Here is an 18336-nt window from a genome sequence, read left to right as displayed (position 1 = left end):
GATGAGGCACAGCCCAGTCTGTGCAAATGGAAGTTGCAGGTGCACGGGAGAACTGCACCAGTGTGATGTTTGTCATGAGAAAGCTTTTTTGGTAGTCTGGCTTTGCATGGAAGCACCTTTTTCCCTCACACCCCCACCACCCTCTCACAAAAAATGCTCTGGCACAGCAGCAGATCTACTAAGCTGAATGAGAAAAAGATTTCAGGTCTACCAGTAGGGCCCAGGTGATGCTTTCTGGCTTCCTCCTGTTCTGCTGTGATGCAGAAAATTCAGTGGCTTTTGTTTCCACTTTGTTTGAATGTGCTGCAATGCAGTTTCATGCAAATGACTGAGCTAAAAATAAGTATTACTAGACCCAGCCTCTCTGCCTCTTATCTATTTTTGTCAGCTGTGCCTTAAAAGAACAAATACATACCAAGCTACCTTCACAGCCCTCCTTTCCCCAGTGCACAATACAACTATTCCAAATATCTCTTGCAGTCACAGTGGCTATTTTGGATAGGAGATGTTTCCTCTCCTACTTCTTTCAATTCCCAAGGGTTTTTTAATCTTTTAAATTCAGTTCTCATGGGAATAAAGCTATTACAATGACTAAGGTTACAATTACATGTTTGTTTTAATAACAAGTGCCTTCCCACCTCCTCAGAGTCATATTCTGAGGGATTCAGAGTCCTAAGTTTCTGAGGGAAACACTCTGTCCTTTTCCTCTCTCATCTCTTTTCTGAGATGAAAAGGTGAGGCAAAATATTGGTATCTTTTGGATACAAGAAAAAGTAAAAGGTAAAAGAACCAGGATTAAACAAAAAGCTGTGTAATGCTATTAGTACTGAATCAAACAAGAGTAGCAAATATTTTCAGCCTTTTAACACTTAAATTACTTTATAATAATTGAAATTATGTGGTTATCTTCTCTGATTATTAACACTGCTTCTAGACATAAATCCAATTTCAAGATAAGCATAATATTTATGCAACTGTTATCTGCTCCTGATCATCTCCTCTTTGTTTTTCCTCTTTCTGCCAAATAGACCAGACATGGTGTTGCCACTGAGAGAAGAGTTTCATGGAAATGTAGCTTTTTCATTCTGAATTATTTGGTTAATATAACTTTAGCATCAACCCCCTTTTTACATGTTTCTATTCTATAATGTCCAGGGACCTGATATAATTTTTATAAAATATCACTCAGACCTCAGGAAAAAATCAGACATGAAAGCCTATCAATACAAAATAGCTTGCAGATTATTGTGTCATAATAAATATATCTATATTATTCTGCCCAGCCTGGCTCATCTAGAGCCATCTATATTTCTGTGAGACTGTTGGCTGGCAAGGCACACACTGAATTTGGAAGAGCTGGCAGCGTACTCCAAGCAGCAGAACATTATAAAAGACACATTATGTTCAGTTTCTGAGAATAGACTGAGACATGGATTCATTTTGGGTTTTGATACCCTGAGATCTTAGCTACAAACCAACTGCACAGACCAAACCATTGCCACAAACTTCTCTTTTTCAAATCTCCAGCTCTTTCGGAGGGGTGCAAAATTACAGGGCCAGCAGGCCACCCCCGTGGGCCAGGACACCACCAGGAGACACAACCAGGCTCCACCCAGGGTCAAAGGCTGAGCTGCTGCTCCCAGGCTGACCAGGCAGGGGATGCTGATCCCTTCCAGCTCTTGGGCTCCTGGCCTTCTGCAGGGAGAGACTTTGTCTGCATTTAATCGTTAGGTACTTTCCAGCTGTCATTTTAAATATATATATATAGGTTTGTAGATGAATATATATATATATATATACCCTCTGTACTATACATACATGAATTTCTTGTAATCTCCCACTCAGAGAGGTAGTGATTTCTGTCTCAGGGTGAATGCCATCAGCCTACTTAGCTCTCAGCAGCCTGGAGCTGAGCCAACAGGCATTTTTCCAAGTGACTGATAGTCTGCCCAGGCTGCAGAGACACCCTGGTTCCTCCTGTGTGTCAGGACATGAGGAGAAGTGTGGGAACAGCCACTGTAATTTGGAGGTGACTAGGACACTCAACAGAGGCCAAACCACATCACAAAACAGCTTAAAAATGCACAAGAGTTCAAGAAAACACGGACAAAAATTTGTAACAAAATTCCCTTTGGAAAAATGTACTGAAGGCTATTGCCAGGGTTTATTTTATATATTGTTAAGGCCTTTATGGACAGAAGGTTAAACAAAAAATCATAATGGCAGCAAGTTTATTGGGGGTAATGTAGACAGTGCAAACTTTATGTGAGATGGAGCTGAACTTTTTCTATTTAACTCTTCTCACACCCAAGTCAGCCCTTTTCAGCTTGTGTTTTTACAATTCAAACAAGCCCTTAGTTTATTGCTCCTAAAACTAAATTCTCAGCTCTTCACACACAGGGACAGAGGTTACTGTATCCTCCACTGGAAAAATTTAACCACTTGGAAAATTTAATTATTAATTGCCATTTTTAAGGATTAAATATGCTGGAATAAGCATTTAACTTCTAGAGAGAACTATCTAAAAGCCACGATCACTTGCAGTTCCCTTTAGATGGGGCACTTCCCTGTAAAACAACACAACCTCTCAAGGCACACCTGCTCTTGCTCTACAGCAAAACCAACCCAATCAGGATGGCATTTGCAACAAAAAGTACCCATGAGATTACTGAATTTATCAATTCTTATGCTGCAGTTTAGCATTAATGTCTCTGATTGTGCTCCAGCTTCTGGGCCTGCCAGGCCAGCACACCTCATCACACCTTCATCAGGCACAAAATGACATTTTCTTCTCAAATGTCATCATGTGTCCAGAGCTCCATGAAGAAAAGGTATCAGGTTTTCATCTGGGAAGATGGAATCATGTTCAGGCAGAAAAGCAATATAAAAATCAATCAGGTTCCAGAGGATGCTGAAGCTGAAAAATAAACTGGTCTCACCGTACACCAGTGATCAGAAGCTGACAGCTTCAACAATCCTTTATTTATGGAAGGCTCAGAAATTTCCTCTTTAACAAAACCAAAAAATTTGACTTATTAAGTGCAAACAGCCAAAATGTCTTGGTGACAAATTAAGCCATGTTAATTATCATGCCCACTTCTCCTCAGTGCTATGTACCAGTGATAGCCTGGCAAAGACTGTGGATGAAGGGTAAATTCTTCTACAGCAGAAATGCCAACACGGATGTCATGTCTCAGATTTCACTCAGCAGTACGGTAAACTTCAGTCCCTGCATTTAAAAGGAGACAAAAAAATAAGTTCCAAATGCTGCTGGCTTCAAACAGAGCTTGTCACTGTCTATAGAGATGCTCTGTTTGTCAGCACTTCTCATTTTTGATGCCGTTACTGAGCCTGCAGGAAACAAATTTCTCTGGTTGAAACACTGAACGGTGGGGAAGCTTCAGGAGAGGAACAAAAACCTTGCATCACATCGATTTTGCTTGCATTTCAAAGCAAACTTGCCAAAGCAAATTATTTTCAAGGCTGGGGTCTAAGTTAACAAATAAATAGATGTTATTTTCATTAATGATCCAGTAAAGAAGACAAATTAAACTAACCATAAATTTTACTTTTTATCAGAAATACTGGCTGTCTTCTCCTAAGGTGAAAGCTCTCTTTTCTCAGATCCAAGTTCTGTAGAGCCATGAGGGTTTATTCCTGCATGGAAGAAAAAAAGAAATAAGAAACATTTTGTGAAAAATTCTGCCTTTAAAGTTCTTATCTTGTCTCAGTTATTATGAAAAAATTCTCTCTTCTCCAGAGGAGAGACCTATAGTTGTGACTCAACTTCCAAGCATTCCCATTTTGTCAAAAATAATCCTCTATAATTTAACAGCAGCTACAAGAACTACTTTTGCAAAGCAGCTGTATGCCTGTAGGCCTATAGAATTCCTGGGGTCTTCCCAAACAAAAATTCCCAGGCAAACCCCTCCCTGCAAGGAGGGGTCCTCAGGTAATCAGTCAAACCCAAAAAGGTCAATTATTTCATTTGTTACAGTGAAAGATAAACTACTCAAAGAGATTTGGAACTCTAATTCCTTTTATAACTTCAATTTGGATAAGGGAACTGATGATATTCTTAAGATTTTAACCAACTTGAAAGAAATAAAAAGCTGTTTAGGTAGTGATGATCAGAATTACTGTAAATGGTACCACTACTCCAAATGAAAAATTTAGTATTTTGAAGGTAACTTCAATACTTGAAAATAATTAAAATCCATGTGAGAAGCAAATGAAATCCCTCTCCATGGACCAGTACAATTGCCCTGTGGATAAAGGGACATTTAGTCAGGTGGATGCCTGTATATAGCTGAGAGGTGGTCGAAATCACTAGACCTTAGTTAAAACGTAAATGTGTCTTTACTAACTTTGTTTCCAACTTCAATTTCCATTAAAAAAAAAAAAAATCAGAATTATTTCAGTAAAATCCTAAGATTTTCAGAGGGTGTGTGAGAAGATCAGACCAACTGTCTTCTGAACTTAAAGTATTCTACTTCATAATATCTATTTTTTTGTCTTTCCAGGAAAGCAAGATTTTACTGTCTCTGAAAGACTCCCTTAATCCTCCCACACGCACTCTCTATTTCTGCCTTCTGAGAGAATGCACTTCTTTACACTGAGCTCCTCTCATCCCATGAAGTGACAGAGCCACATCTCACCCAGCACCAGGTTCTTCATGAATATTAAAACAAAAGAGATGGTGGGAAGGAAAGTGGAATATTGGAAAGGACATTTGAGGCAATCCTCTTAAGAATTACTGAAAATACCTCGTAATAAGAAGGAAACTAGGTCATATCTTCCCCATTTCTTATTCCTTACTTCAGATAAAATATTTATTTTAAGTAGTTTAATAAAGAAAACAGAGAGAAGAACCAAGGACAACCTGTAATTTCTGAGGAAATATATTTTCTTAAGCACTTGAGAGGATTTTGTCTTAAGGCAGTAGAAGGGGTTAGGATGAAGGAGAGAACAGGTATCTGAAAAAGAGAAAAAGAGTTTTGAAGACAGATGACTTAACTTGCATTCTGACACAAGGGATTTTTTTTAACTTCACAGAGTGCAGGTAGAGGCATGTCTTTAATGAAGGAAAAAGCAAAGCAAAACTAAACAAAACCCAAGAAACTCACAAAACTGAGACAGGTACACAAAAAAAAAACAACCCAAAAACCAAAAAAACCAGAAAGACCAAACAACAACAACAAAAAAGCAGAAGAAAAAAAACAACAGAAGCCCCCAAAACCCCCAAAACCACCAAATGACATAAATAGGGACATGCTGTCCTGTCCCTATTACAGTAGTTTTAGCAATAATGTGCTCAGAGAGGCTCATTTGCTGAAATATTTTGCCTCATTTGAAATACCTCCAGGGATATGAAGCCATTTAGTTCTGCTTCTGTTATGTCCTTTTCCTCCTGTTCTCCCCACAGAATATTTGCTTGGTGTCAGCGTTACCACACCCTGGAGGCAGACTGGGCTCCAGACTGGGAGTCATTGGGAGCCAGAGGACAGGTGACTGGGATTTGGGGATTACCATTGTTTTCCGTAATGTTTATGTTAGAGCAACCTGTAGAGGCATCACCTGAAATCAGAATCTCTCTGTAAGAAGGTAGGAGATGGGGTTTGCCTGGATATTAATTGAATAAGACAGAGGGAGTAAAGAGGAGGAAAAGATCACGTAGGATCCTTCAGTGGGAGGTCAGGCAAAGAAGCCAGTAAAATTTTGGTCTTCTGCACTGCAGGTAAAGTCAAAGAACAAGGAAACCTCGATTCATAATGCTGCAGCTTTAACTTTTGGTGATTAACAAGGTGAACAGAACCTTTTGCAGCAAGCTGGCCAAACACCTCCTTGTACCTCACCATGTAACTCCTCATGCAGAATTCCACTGAAATGCACAGTAAACCTTTTTTTCCCCCTGATATTTGAGGGGTTTGAAAATCACTGTATCTTCTGCAAAAGGAAAAATTTCTTTCACTCACTTCCCCTCAGAATTCCTCCTATCTTTTCCTGGGTGTCTGTAGTTCTGGCAAGAAGCAGAACCTGTAAGTCGGGATTTGGCTGGAGAATGCAAACATGGTGTTGCTGTACCCACAGGTGCTCACAGACAGAGGTAAAATCATCTTCAGGTATGACATTTTTATAGTTTCTGGGGGAATATAAACTCCACATTCACCTGGCAACACCTCCATCCTCCATGGCTTCCACTAGGCAGGTTGTAAAACCTTGGTAATGAAGAATATGAGTAAATCTTAAAAAGTTCATAAACTTTCTGGGACAACATGAATGTTGGGCATCACGTGGGTGGCAGTTAATGTTGTCTTTTTGATGGTATGAAACAGAAACCACTCAAAGTTTAAGCACAGAATGATTTTCCCTTTCTTACTGCAATCAGCCTTCATTTTATCTGTTTTACTCAAAATACCAGGAGTAAAGCAGTCCTGTGCATAATCAGGTAAATTTGCCTTTTTATTAATTTCTTTTATATTAAGGATCTATTTACTCTTCATTAATTGTCTTTGTCTTTTCTAGATAAGGGGAAAACAATACAAAATCAAAGCAGCCAAACAAACCCCAGACCCTTAAATTTAAAACAAAATAATTGCTACAATTGGATAAAACAAAATTTATACATAAATGAAAATTTCAGACTAGTTTGCTTATTGTTGGCAATTGGATTTTACATAGGGTATTTAAAAAAAAGAATTTAAAAAAAAATTTTTAGAAGATTTTACATCGTATATTTAAAAAAAATAGATATTTTAAAACTATCACTTTATCAGCACCAAAATGCATTTAAGACCTACTTTGTGACATTTTGTGAAAACAGTTGAAAGAAAAATATATTCAAAAATCACAGGAATACAATCAGCACCCACCATAGAGCAATTTTCTTAAAGACTTGGTTCTTTCTATCTTCTTTACAATACCCTGTGTATTTTAACTGTTTAAACTACACTGTACTCTTACTATAAATTTATGTCTACAAACATGAAAGCTGGGACTTTCTCATCTCTTCTCTAAGGAAATCTCATTTTCTTTTTATTTGAGAGAACACTTAAGATTCACAGCTTGAGCACAAGAGTAAATTTCCTTCAGGCACCATGGAATCAATCCCCAAGAATTCCTCCCATTTGAAACCCCTGCCATACCAGAAAAAGGAGGAATGCACCACAGTGTTAGAGACAGAGCACAACAAGAATGAGTGCAGGCTGTTTTCTCTTCCTGTAACTTGTGTGGGGCTACAGTTTGGTTTTGTGGTTAAAGCTGGGTGGATAATACAGGAATATTTCAGTTATTGCTCAAACAAAAAGGTTTTTTTCTGTTTCTCACAGAATCCTGCCAGGACAGCTGACCCCAGATGACCACAGGGATATCCCAGATGTTATGGGGTCATGCTGAGCACCAAAAGCTGGAGGAAGAAGGAAGAGATGATGTTCAAATCTTGGCATTTGTGACCCCAAGGCACCTTGACAAGTGATGCAGCCCTGCTCTGCTGGGGATGGCTGAACACCTGCCTGCTCATGGGAAGTGCTGGATTAATTCCTTGCTTTGCTTTGCTTGTGTGTGCAGCTTTTGCTTTACGTATTAGGCTGTCCTGATCCCAACTCATGAATTTTCTCCCTTTTACCCTTACAATTCTTTACCCCATCCCAGTGGGGAGAAATGAGTGGCTGAGGGGAGCTGAAGGGACTTCCAGGCATAAATCATGGCATGTGCTGTAGCCCAGTACTCAGCTGTGTGCACAAGTGAGCTGATCCAGAGAAAGCCACAGTTTCCACCCCATGGGATTCAGCAGGAAAGCTGCCAGACCATATTAACACCTCCTAACAGCTCAGGTCAGATTAGTTCAGATGAGTTTACACACACTCTGCAAGCCAATGCCAAAAAAATCTTGGCTGACCTCAAAAGGAGGTGCTCAGACCACAATGAATAATATTCATGAGGCTTGGTTGGCCCAGAGCAAAACAGCACCAGTGAACCACAAACGTGTATGAATGACAAATCAATTTGTCTGGAGCTACTCTGAAATAAGATATTTCCCTCCAGAGAAAGGTCACACCTTCAGAAATCTCTCCTTTGCCTCAGCAGTTACCAGGCAAATAATGAGGAGTAACTCCTCAGTGTTGCCCCTGAGGGAACAACATCCCTCATCACTTCTGAGGGCAAACAAAAGACTTGGGATACAAAATTCATAGTTGGACCTTGTAACCCCGAAACTGAGAGCCCTTGGAAAGCAGCAGGCTGTCCTACCACATAAGCATAAAAACAAGCAGTGTTCTTCCAGGAAATGGAGAGCATAAATTTATGGTAAATATTGTTTGGGATGAGTAATTCACCCAGTTCTAATTTTAAGTATAGGGCTCTGGAACATTATTGATGAAGAACATCCCATAAACCTCTAACAACAGCTGAAAAGGAAGATAATATCTGGGATATTTAGTGCTAAATTCTGCACTAATAAAATCCACTGTAGTATAGGTACTTTGCCATCTATCTGTTTAGGAGTTCTACAGTGTATTTTTTTACACGTGGAACTGGAAGACTGCCTAGTAATAAAATGTCTTGGAAATGGGAAATTGAGACACTTTCTGGGAAGGTCACCTGTTTTCCCTGAGGCCTGGGCCCCATCTGTGGTAGAATTGCCTGTCTTCCTGATTTAGAAAAGAAATTTTCTCATAAATAAGAGAGAAGGTTCAGAAAGAGGGGATCCTACAAGCAAAAATAAGCACCAAGGATTGTTGTCAAACCCACAGTAAATATAGAGCAACTAAAGGGCTAAAATTAAAAAAAATCAGCATTACTCTTGTATTTCAAAACTGTGAAACAGCCATTAAGAAAATGCTTACCAATGTTAATTTTCTCCTCCTTTCTACTCCTGTGGCTTCTGGGGGTAGATTAGTTGAGAGTGCTGATTTTGGATGCCACTAAAAATCATTGTAGCACATTAAGTTATAGGTTAAGATATAAGATGGGCCACGTGTCACAAAACCAGCACAGAAAAATCCCCTTTATTTCTTTCTACTTTTTCCTAATATTAATAGTGATTTTCCGTTAATAATATTCCTTTGTTTTAATAACTTATTGTAACAAATGTTAGTAACACTGGAACAGAGAGAACTCCTGCATTCTGCTTATGGGCAAGAGCCCTGGATTGATCTGATGTCTAAATGTGGCTCTGAGCTGCAGATAGCAGCAGTGGGAAAAATTGCAGATGAACTCTTAGGCTGGGTGAAGCTTGACAGCAAAATTTGTCACTGTAGCTATGATTATTAACTTCACATTTTTATTAGCCTGTTTAAATCCTACAGGTATGGGGGTGTGAGCAAACAAATAAAACCTACAATCCTCACTACAAAGCCAGAGGAATCATAGCTATTAGATAGCATTTAATGAAAGAAATCTATAGCTGAAATCATAGGAGCATATAGACAAAAATAAGGCCATTATAAATACTTTTATTTGTTGTCAAATCTAGAAAATTTTCAGTGAATTAACTCTTTACCCAAGAAGGATCAACTATTATGACATTGCATTTGCAAGATTCACTTTTCATCTCTTTTCTTCAATTTTGCAGACTAAAAATCCCAGTAGGACAGGTACCTATGGCAGCATAAAGAGACCTATTAACGTGGGCCATGCAGAGGATATCTACATATAGCATCTGATCCCATTTTCCCTGCTGTTCCACACCAAAAACTCTATTTTCTCTTCCAGTTTTAAAAGCTTGAAAATCAACGCCATATCTGGATCAAAAAAACCCCTACAACAGCAAAGCTGCCTGCTGAAAATCTACTTTTCCCACTAATGCATTACAGGTGCCCTGTGCCTGCTTTTTTGGGGAGGAGAGATTTGCAGTTTTAGAAGTGCAGAGCTCAGATATCTTATTTTCTGATTTAACTGTGGCTAATTGCAACGCACAACAGATGCAGCAATACAGCTTTGGATAGCAGCTTCACAAATACCACATATGCTCTTTTATACTTTTAATTAGCACTTCCTTACAGGGTATATGTGACGGGATTACATGAAATTGTGGCAGTCCCACAAGACCCTGCACTGCTACTCCATGCAAGTCCCTTCTAAGGTAAGTTCTCCATCTCCAAGATGCAGGAAATACCTCAGAGCCCCGCATTAATGTGCAAAATGCCATTAAAAATGCTCTCCATTAAGGTGAATTGCCATTTGCCTGAGGAGAAGATAGGTAGAGCAGCTCTCTGGACAGTTTTTCTGGCCTTTCTTCAAGTCTTTTCAAGTCTTCCTCAACTTTTCAGCTCTTTCATTGCTGGTGGAACAGCACTGAAGCTATCACAGCATGTGTTGGGCTCCCAGGTGCTGGATTTGGTAAGTGTGTGCCACCCTGCATCCAGACTTGTTTAGATAGATCTAAATCTCTCTGCCATGCCAGCATACTTCATTGATTTGTAATAAGCCTTTGTGGTTACACTTCTGCCTTCAGACTGATATTTGGAAGAGTCTTGTGGCCTCCCACTCAGTTTGGGAATTAAAACCCAATATATAAGTATTTCCAAACCAATTTCTCTAATTATTTTCTCCTGACTATCTTGGACATTGTCACTTATCTTGCTCCGAGCTTAATGGCAGCATTAACATTTATGATTTTCTCTGAGGATGGACTCACATATGTTCTTTGCTGAACAGTTTCTGAACTTGACAAAGTCTGATAAACAACCAAATGCCATTTGGGATGGGGACTCAGTGAGCCAAAATAGAGTTCAGCTGTATATAGGATGACTTTTTCTTTCAGACTGAAAGGAGCTAAGTTTCTTTCCTGCAGCATCCCCGGAAAAGAGGACAATAATCTTGATATCTAGACAAATTGTTTAACCAAATCCCTCTTCACACACCAGCTCTGTAGCAGTCAATCTACAGCTAGAGTCATCCAAAACTCCTCTGCTTGCTGAACACAGCCCTCAAACCCAACTGTTGATTTCACTTATATTCATGTTATTATACAAAACTACCGCACACAGATGCTACCACATAAAATTGCAGACAAACAGAAACAGATGAATGTGTAGATAAATGCATAACACACATTTAGATAGGGGGAAGAAGGAGCAAAAATAAAACACAACACAAGTTGTGATCATCATCATGGAACTTACCTGAAAAGCAGTGATCTCAAAAAGTCTCCTGGGGAACATCTTGTCTGAGATCTGCTACAGAAACTGCAGTAGGGCTGTGCCAGCAGGGTTCTGATCTTTTCCAAAAGCAGAGATGTGACAGGCACTGCCACCCTTGCCACTCACTTGACAGGTTTGGGATGTATGCTGATGGGGAAAATGCAAATACTGAGAAGTTTCATCATTTGTTTTCCTTGAAAAAATAAAGTTATGTAAAATAACTGCTTGCTGCTTGGTTTTTTTCCTGTCACTCCTGTTAAGCACCAGTACAAGTAACCTAAATTCTACAGCTTTGTTCTGAGGGCCTGTTTTCCCTCTGACAAACACTGCAGGTGCATTTTTGAGGTGGTGAAGTACTATGACCTTACAAACAGCAAATCTACAACAGAGGTAACTTGTTAAACCAGCTTCATAAGATTAATACAAGCAGGGTTAGTTCAGTTTAATATCAGATTTTACATCTTGCCCAAAGAAGTTGTAGATCCCCCATCCCTGTGTCCAAAGCCAGGGTGGATGTGGCTCTGAGCAATCTGGTCTGGTGGAAGAGGGGTTCCAACACAGAGGGGTTGCAACTTGAGGATCTTGGAGGTCCCTTCCAAAACAAGCCATGCTGTAATTCTGAGATCTATTTGCTCCTTAATAACAAAGCACCAAAGCAGAACAAAATAGAATTTCACCCAATGAAACTCTACAGGCCTTGATCTGTGCACGGTGCTGAATCTGATGGACTATTTTGGGTTGAAGGTGTAAAGAATGACATGAGCTATAAGGTAAAATAGTGACAACAAAGGATTAACTTCTGATCAAAGAAATCACAACTTTTCCCCTTACAGGGAGCTCCTACTCCATGGCCACAAGTGCAGAAAGAGCTGAATGGATGGATTTCCTTCAGACTTGGGTAGCTGGTACCAGAATTTGGCTGTGCATATTGGCAAATGAGATCTAAAGGGCAATTGCCATGTGTGCTAATTGCCTCCACAGTACATCAAAGCTGCATGAATCACCTCTTTCAACCACAGAAAGTAGAGCCATTTGAAGCCCTTTGTGGTGTTGAGGTCATTGGAATATTTTTTACTTGCTCTTGGGGTTACTTGAGGTCATTTGAGGCCTTTTTGGGGTTACTTGAGGTCACAGGGGTTACTTGAGGTCATTGGAGAAATTTTGAATTGCTCCAGGGGTTACTTGAGGTCATTTGAGGCCTTTTTGGGGTTACTTGAGGTCACAGGGGTTACTTGAGGTCATTGGAGAAATTTTGAATTGCTCTTGGGGTTACTTGAGGTCATTTGAGGCCTTTTTGGGGTTACTTGTGGTCACAGGGGTTACTTGAGGTCATTGGAGAAATTTTTAATTGCTCTAGGGGTTACTTGAGGTCATTGGAGAAATTTTTAGTTGCTCTTGGGGTTACTTGAGGTCATTTGAGGCCTTTTTGGGGTTACTTGAGGTCACAGGGGTTACTTGAGGTCATTGGAGAAATTTTGAATTGCTCTGGGGGTTACTTGAGGTCATTTGAGGCCTTTTTGGGGTTACTTGAGGTCACAGGGGTTACTTGAGGTCATTGGAGAACTTTTGAATTGCTCCAGGGGTTACTTGAGGTCATTTGAGGCCTTTTTGGGGTTACTTGAGGTCACAGGGGTTACTTGAGGTCATTGGAGAAATTTTTAGTTGCTCCAGGGGTTACTTGAGGTCATTTGAGGCCTTTTTGGGGTCATTTGAGGCCCTTTTTGGGGTTACTTGAGGTCACGGGGGTTACTTGAGGTCATTGGAGAACTTTTGAATTGCTCCAGGGGTTACTTGAGGTCATTTGAGGCCTTTTTGGGGTTACTTGAGGTCATTTGAGGCCTTTTTGGGGTTACTTGAGGTCACAGGGGTTACTTGAGGTCATTGGAGAACTTTTGAATTGCTCCAGGGGTTACTTGAGGTCATTTGAGGCCTTTTTGGGGTTACTTGAGGTCACAGGGGTTACTTGAGGTCATTGGAGAACTTTTGAATTGCTCCAGGGGTTACTTGAGGTCATTTGAGGCCTTTTTGGGGTTACTTGAGGTCATTTGAGGCCTTTTTGGGGTTACTTGAGGTCATTTGAGGCCTTTTTGGGGTTACTTGTGGTCACAGGGGTTACTTGAGGTCATTGGAGAACTTTTGAATTGCTCCAGGGGTTACTTGAGGTCATTTGAGGCCTTTTTGGGGTTACTTGAGGTCATTTGAGGCCTTTTTGGGGTTACTTGAGGTCACAGGGGTTACTTGAGGTCATTGGAGAAATTTTGAATTGCTCTTGGGGTTACTTGAGGTCATTTGAGGCCTTTTTGGGGTTACTTGTGGTCACAGGGGTTACTTGAGGTCATTGGAGAAATTTTTAATTGCTCTAGGGGTTACTTGAGGTCATTGGAGAAATTTTTAGTTGCTCTTGGGGTTACTTGAGGTCATTTGAGGCCTTTTTGGGGTTACTTGAGGTCACAGGGGTTACTTGAGGTCATTGGAGAAATTTTGAATTGCTCTGGGGGTTACTTGAGGTCATTTGAGGCCTTTTTGGGGTTACTTGAGGTCACAGGGGTTACTTGAGGTCATTGGAGAACTTTTGAATTGCTCCGGGGGTTACTTGAGGTCATTTGAGGCCTTTTTGGGGTTACTCGAGGTCACAGGGGTTACTTGAGGTCATTGGAGAAATTTTGAATTGCTCTAGGGGTTACTTGAGGTCATTGGAGAAATTTTGAATTGCTCCAGGGGTTACTTGAGGTCATGTGAGGCCTTTTTGGGGTTACTTGAGGTCACAGGGGTTACTTGAGGTCATTGGAGAAATTTTTAACTGCTCCAGGGGTTACTTGAGGTCATTTGAGGCCTTTTTGGGGTTACTTGAGGTCACAGGGGTTACTTGAGGTCATTTGAGGCCTTTTTGGGGTTACTTGAGGTCACAGGGGTTACTTGAGGTCATTGGAGAAATTTTTAGTTGCTCCAGGGGTTACTTGAGGTCATTTGAGGCCTTTTTGGGGTTACTTGAGGTCACAGGGGTTACTTGAGGTCATTGGAGAAATTTTGAATTGCTCCAGGGGTTACTTGAGGTCATTTGAGGCCCTTTTGGGGTTACTTGAGGTCATTTGAGATACTTTTTGGGGTTACTTGTGGTCACAGGGGTTACTTGAGGTCATTGGAGAACTTTTGAATTGCTCCAGGGGTTACTTGAGGTCATTTGAGGCCTTTTTGGGGTTACTTGAGGTCATTTGAGGCCTTTTTGGGGTCATTTGAGGCCCTTTTTGGGGTTACTTGAGGTCACAGGGGTTACTTGAGGTCATTGGAGAACTTTTGAATTGCTCCAGGGGTTACTTGAGGTCATTTGAGGCCTTTTTGGGGTTACTTGAGGTCATTTGAGGCCTTTTTGGGGTTACTTGTGGTCACAGGGGTTACTTGAGGTCATTGGAGAACTTTTGAATTGCTCCAGGGGTTACTTGAGGTCATTTGAGGCCTTTTTGGGGTTACTTGAGGTCATTTGAGGCCTTTTTGGGGTTACTTGTGGTCACAGGGGTTACTTGAGGTCATTGGAGAACTTTTGAATTGCTCCAGGGGTTACTTGAGGTCATTTGAGGCCTTTTTGGGGTTACTTGAGGTCATTTGAGGCCTTTTTGGGGTTACTTGAGGTCACAGGGGTTACTTGAGGTCATTGGAGAAATTTTTAGTTGCTCTTGGGGTTACTTGAGGTCATTTGAGGCCTTTTTGGGGTTACTTGAGGTCACAGGGGTTACTTGAGGTCATTGGAGAAATTTTTAGTTGCTCCAGGGGTTACTTGAGGTCATTTGAGGCCTTTTTGGGGTTACTTGAGGTCACAGGGGTTACTTGAGGTCATTGGAGAAATTTTGAATTGCTCCAGGGGTTACTTGAGGTCATTTGAGGCCTTTTTGGGGTTACTTGAGGTCATGTGAGGCCTTTTTGGGGTTACTTGAGGTCACAGGGGTTACTTGAGGTCATTGGAGAAATTTTTAGTTGCTCCAGGGGTTACTTGAGGTCATTTGAGGCCTTTTTGGGGTCATTTGAGGCCCTTTTTGGGGTTACTTGAGGTCACAGGGGTTACTTGAGGTCATTGGAGAACTTTTGAATTGCTCCAGGGGTTACTTGAGGTCATTTGAGGCCTTTTTGGGGTTACTTGAGGTCATTTGAGGCCTTTTTGGGGTTACTTGAGGTCACAGGGGTTACTTGAGGTCATTGGAGAACTTTTGAATTGCTCCAGGGGTTACTTGAGGTCATTTGAGGCCTTTTTGGGGTTACTTGAGGTCATTTGAGGCCTTTTTGGGGTTACTTGTGGTCACAGGGGTTACTTGAGGTCATTGGAGAACTTTTGAATTGCTCCAGGGGTTACTTGAGGTCATTTGAGGCCTTTTTGGGGTTACTTGAGGTCACAGGGGTTACTTGAGGTCATTGGAGAACTTTTGAATTGCTCCAGGGGTTACTTGAGGTCATTTGAGGCCTTTTTGGGGTTACTTGAGGTCATTTGAGGCCTTTTTGGGGTCATTTGAGGCCCTTTTTGGGGTTACTTGAGGTCACAGGGGTTACTTGAGGTCATTGGAGAACTTTTGAATTGCTCCAGGGGTTACTTGAGGTCATTTGTGGCCTTTTTGGGGTTACTTGAGGTCATTTGAGGCCTTTTTGGGGTTACTTGTGGTCACAGGGGTTACTTGAGGTCATTGGAGAACTTTTGAATTGCTCCAGGGGTTACTTGAGGTCATTTGAGGCCTTTTTGGGGTTACTTGTGGTCACAGGGGTTACTTGAGGTCATTGGAGAAATTTTTAATTGCTCCAGGGGTTACTTGAGGTCATTGGAGAAATTTTTAGTTGCTCTTGGGGTTACTTGAGGTCATTTGAGGCCTTTTTGGGGTTACTTGAGGTCATTTGAGGCCTTTTTGGGGTTACTTGAGGTCACAGGGGTTACTTGAGGTCATTGGAGAACTTTTGAATTGCTCCAGGGGTTACTTGAGGTCATTTGAGGCCTTTTTGGGGTTACTTGAGGTCATTTGAGGCCTTTTTGGGGTTACTTGAGGTCACAGGGGTTACTTGAGGTCATTGGAGAACTTTTGAATTGCTCCAGGGGTTACTTGAGGTCATTTGAGGCCTTTTTGGGGTTACTCGAGGTCACAGGGGTTACTTGAGGTCATTGGAGAAATTTTTAATTGCTCTAGGGGTTACTTGAGGTCATTGGAGAACTTTTTAGTTGCTCCAGGGGTTACTTGAGGTCATGTGAGGCCTTTTTGGGGTTACTTGAGGTCACAGGGGTTACTTGAGGTCATTGGAGAAATTTTTAACTGCTCCAGGGGTTACTTGAGGTCATTTGAGGCCTTTTTGGGGTTACTTGAGGTCACAGGGGTTACTTGAGGTCATTGGAGATACTTTTTGGGGTTACTTGAGGTCACAGGGGTTACTTGAGGTCATTGCAGAAATTTTTAACTGCTCCAGGGGTTACTTGAGGTCATTCAAGGCCCCTTTGGTGTTACCTGTGGTCATTTAGCGTTACTTGCAGACACACTGCCATGAAGTGCATGTGAACTAAGAGACAGTATTTCTTTATTAAAACTCTTTTCTCAGATTAGGCATTGAATATAAAGAAAGTAATTATCCTACTTTTACACAGGAGCAGCTGAGGAATTGGCTTCCCCAGTTTCAGGCAATTTTGCTCCCCCCAGCTTTAAAAAAAACTGCACTGAATGCTGATCAAATAACTTATTACCTTCTGCTTTTGTTTACCAAAAAAAAAAAAAAAAATTAGACCAAGATAGCCCAAAGTGAAGTCACTCTGCAAACCCAGGAGCACCTGAACTTACAGGACCACGTGGGGCAGTAGAGAGAGAGCCCCTTACTTGCAGCAACCCCCAGGCTCATAATGAATGAATGCCCAAACACTGAACAGTGTGTAAATGCCCAAATTAGAAATGTCCATAAATCAATAACCTGTGCTTGAAATGGAAGTGCTGTCCCTGCTTGTGCTCGTGTCAGAGGAGGGCTGAGGCTGTCACCAAGTCATTGGTAAAACCATCAGCACTTCAAGCAAGGATCTTGGTGTCACATTGCACAGCTCCAGATGATCGTGGTGATAAACAAAACAGCTTCAGAAAAATCCTGCAGAGTTACCAGGATAAAATTCAAATAAATCGTCAGGCATTCCAATTTACCAGCCCTGGAGCATTTTTCAGGGCAGTGCTCAAAACACTCCCTTTCCACCCCCACCATTTTCCCTTTACAACCTGTTAAAATAACACTGTCTACAATTACAGGGTCATTTGTTATGCATGATATAATAGACTGCAAATATAAAAAGGCATTATCATCACTTTTGTCCTTTGTTCTTCCAGGCCAGAATATTGCATAGTTCTTTACTTTGACATTTATTGCTTTTAGATTGGTAATAGAATGGTTTGTGTTGCTCATTATCTTGAATGATGATAATATTAGAGTTTGGGGAGCCTGCGTTCCCTGTTAAGTAAAGTAAAGGCTTCATATAATTTACCAAAGGTTATTACTGGACAATTACCCACAATACAGTTCAAGTCTAATAATGTTAGCCACATTCACTCTTAAATACCACATCTGGAGTGTGGTTCCTAGGAAGCTGCAGAGGATGATTTAAGGCTTTTATGTGCCTGGAAGGAGGAGGGGAGTTTAGATGTGCATATGCATGGCTGTATGTGTGGTTTTGGTGTTCACTAATTGATATGTGGGTTTGGTGGCTATTAAAGGGTGTCCTTAGGGAAAGGAACTAATTAGAAGACACACCTAGTTGGGACACTAAGACGAAAATGGAAGGGGAAGAGGGATAAGATATAACCTGAGTTTCCCCCCTTACTGTTGGGAATAACAGAGTAATTTCATAATTAAGTTTCTGAAAATTACATCAGGTTTTGGCCTAAGACTTTACTTAGGTTCTTATACAACAGCCTAATGTGTTAAATTCATCGGTCAGCAAGGCATGAAATTCAGAGCCTGATTTTATCCTTCCATCCCTTTTATCACTTGACCATGCTCAGCATCTCCTGGCCAGTTCAGAGCCCCATTCTGGACACGCTTCCCAACCTGCAGCCAGGGAGGGGCTCCATTCCTCGGGAGAGTGACTGAGGAATTTTCTACCTGGGAAACTTTCTAGGTTGGGGGTCCTCAACAATCCCCTCCACTTCTGAGGCTCTCAGATGTTTACACGGGTGTAACACTCTGTGTGCAGGCACAC

The 18336-nt window shown here is 41.1% G+C and overlaps 1 long non-coding RNA gene across 2 annotated transcripts in view; it reads right to left on the bottom strand.

Moving 5' to 3' along the window:
• Positions 1 to 254: 254 nt before the first annotated feature.
• The window catches only part of LOC125322031, a 30598-nt gene continuing 12516 nt past the window's right edge, over positions 255 to 18336 (bottom strand). The window contains exons 3-7 of one of the 2 annotated variants that reach the window (XR_007201815.1): positions 17067 to 17234; positions 11124 to 11288; positions 4883 to 4976; positions 3558 to 3657; positions 255 to 3229 (exon numbers count right to left, since the gene is read on the bottom strand). This is a non-coding gene — a long non-coding RNA (uncharacterized LOC125322031). The remainder of the gene's footprint in view (positions 3230 to 3557; positions 3658 to 4882; positions 4977 to 11123; positions 11289 to 17066; positions 17235 to 18336) is intronic. The other variant, XR_007201816.1, reaches the window with a different exon arrangement.

Source organism: Corvus hawaiiensis, chromosome 2 (genome assembly GCF_020740725.1).
Source record: "Corvus hawaiiensis isolate bCorHaw1 chromosome 2, bCorHaw1.pri.cur, whole genome shotgun sequence".
NCBI classification, from domain to species: Eukaryota; Metazoa; Chordata; class Aves; order Passeriformes; family Corvidae; genus Corvus; species Corvus hawaiiensis.
Note: the sequence above shows the minus strand (reverse complement) of the source record. Positions and strands in the feature narration are given on the sequence as shown.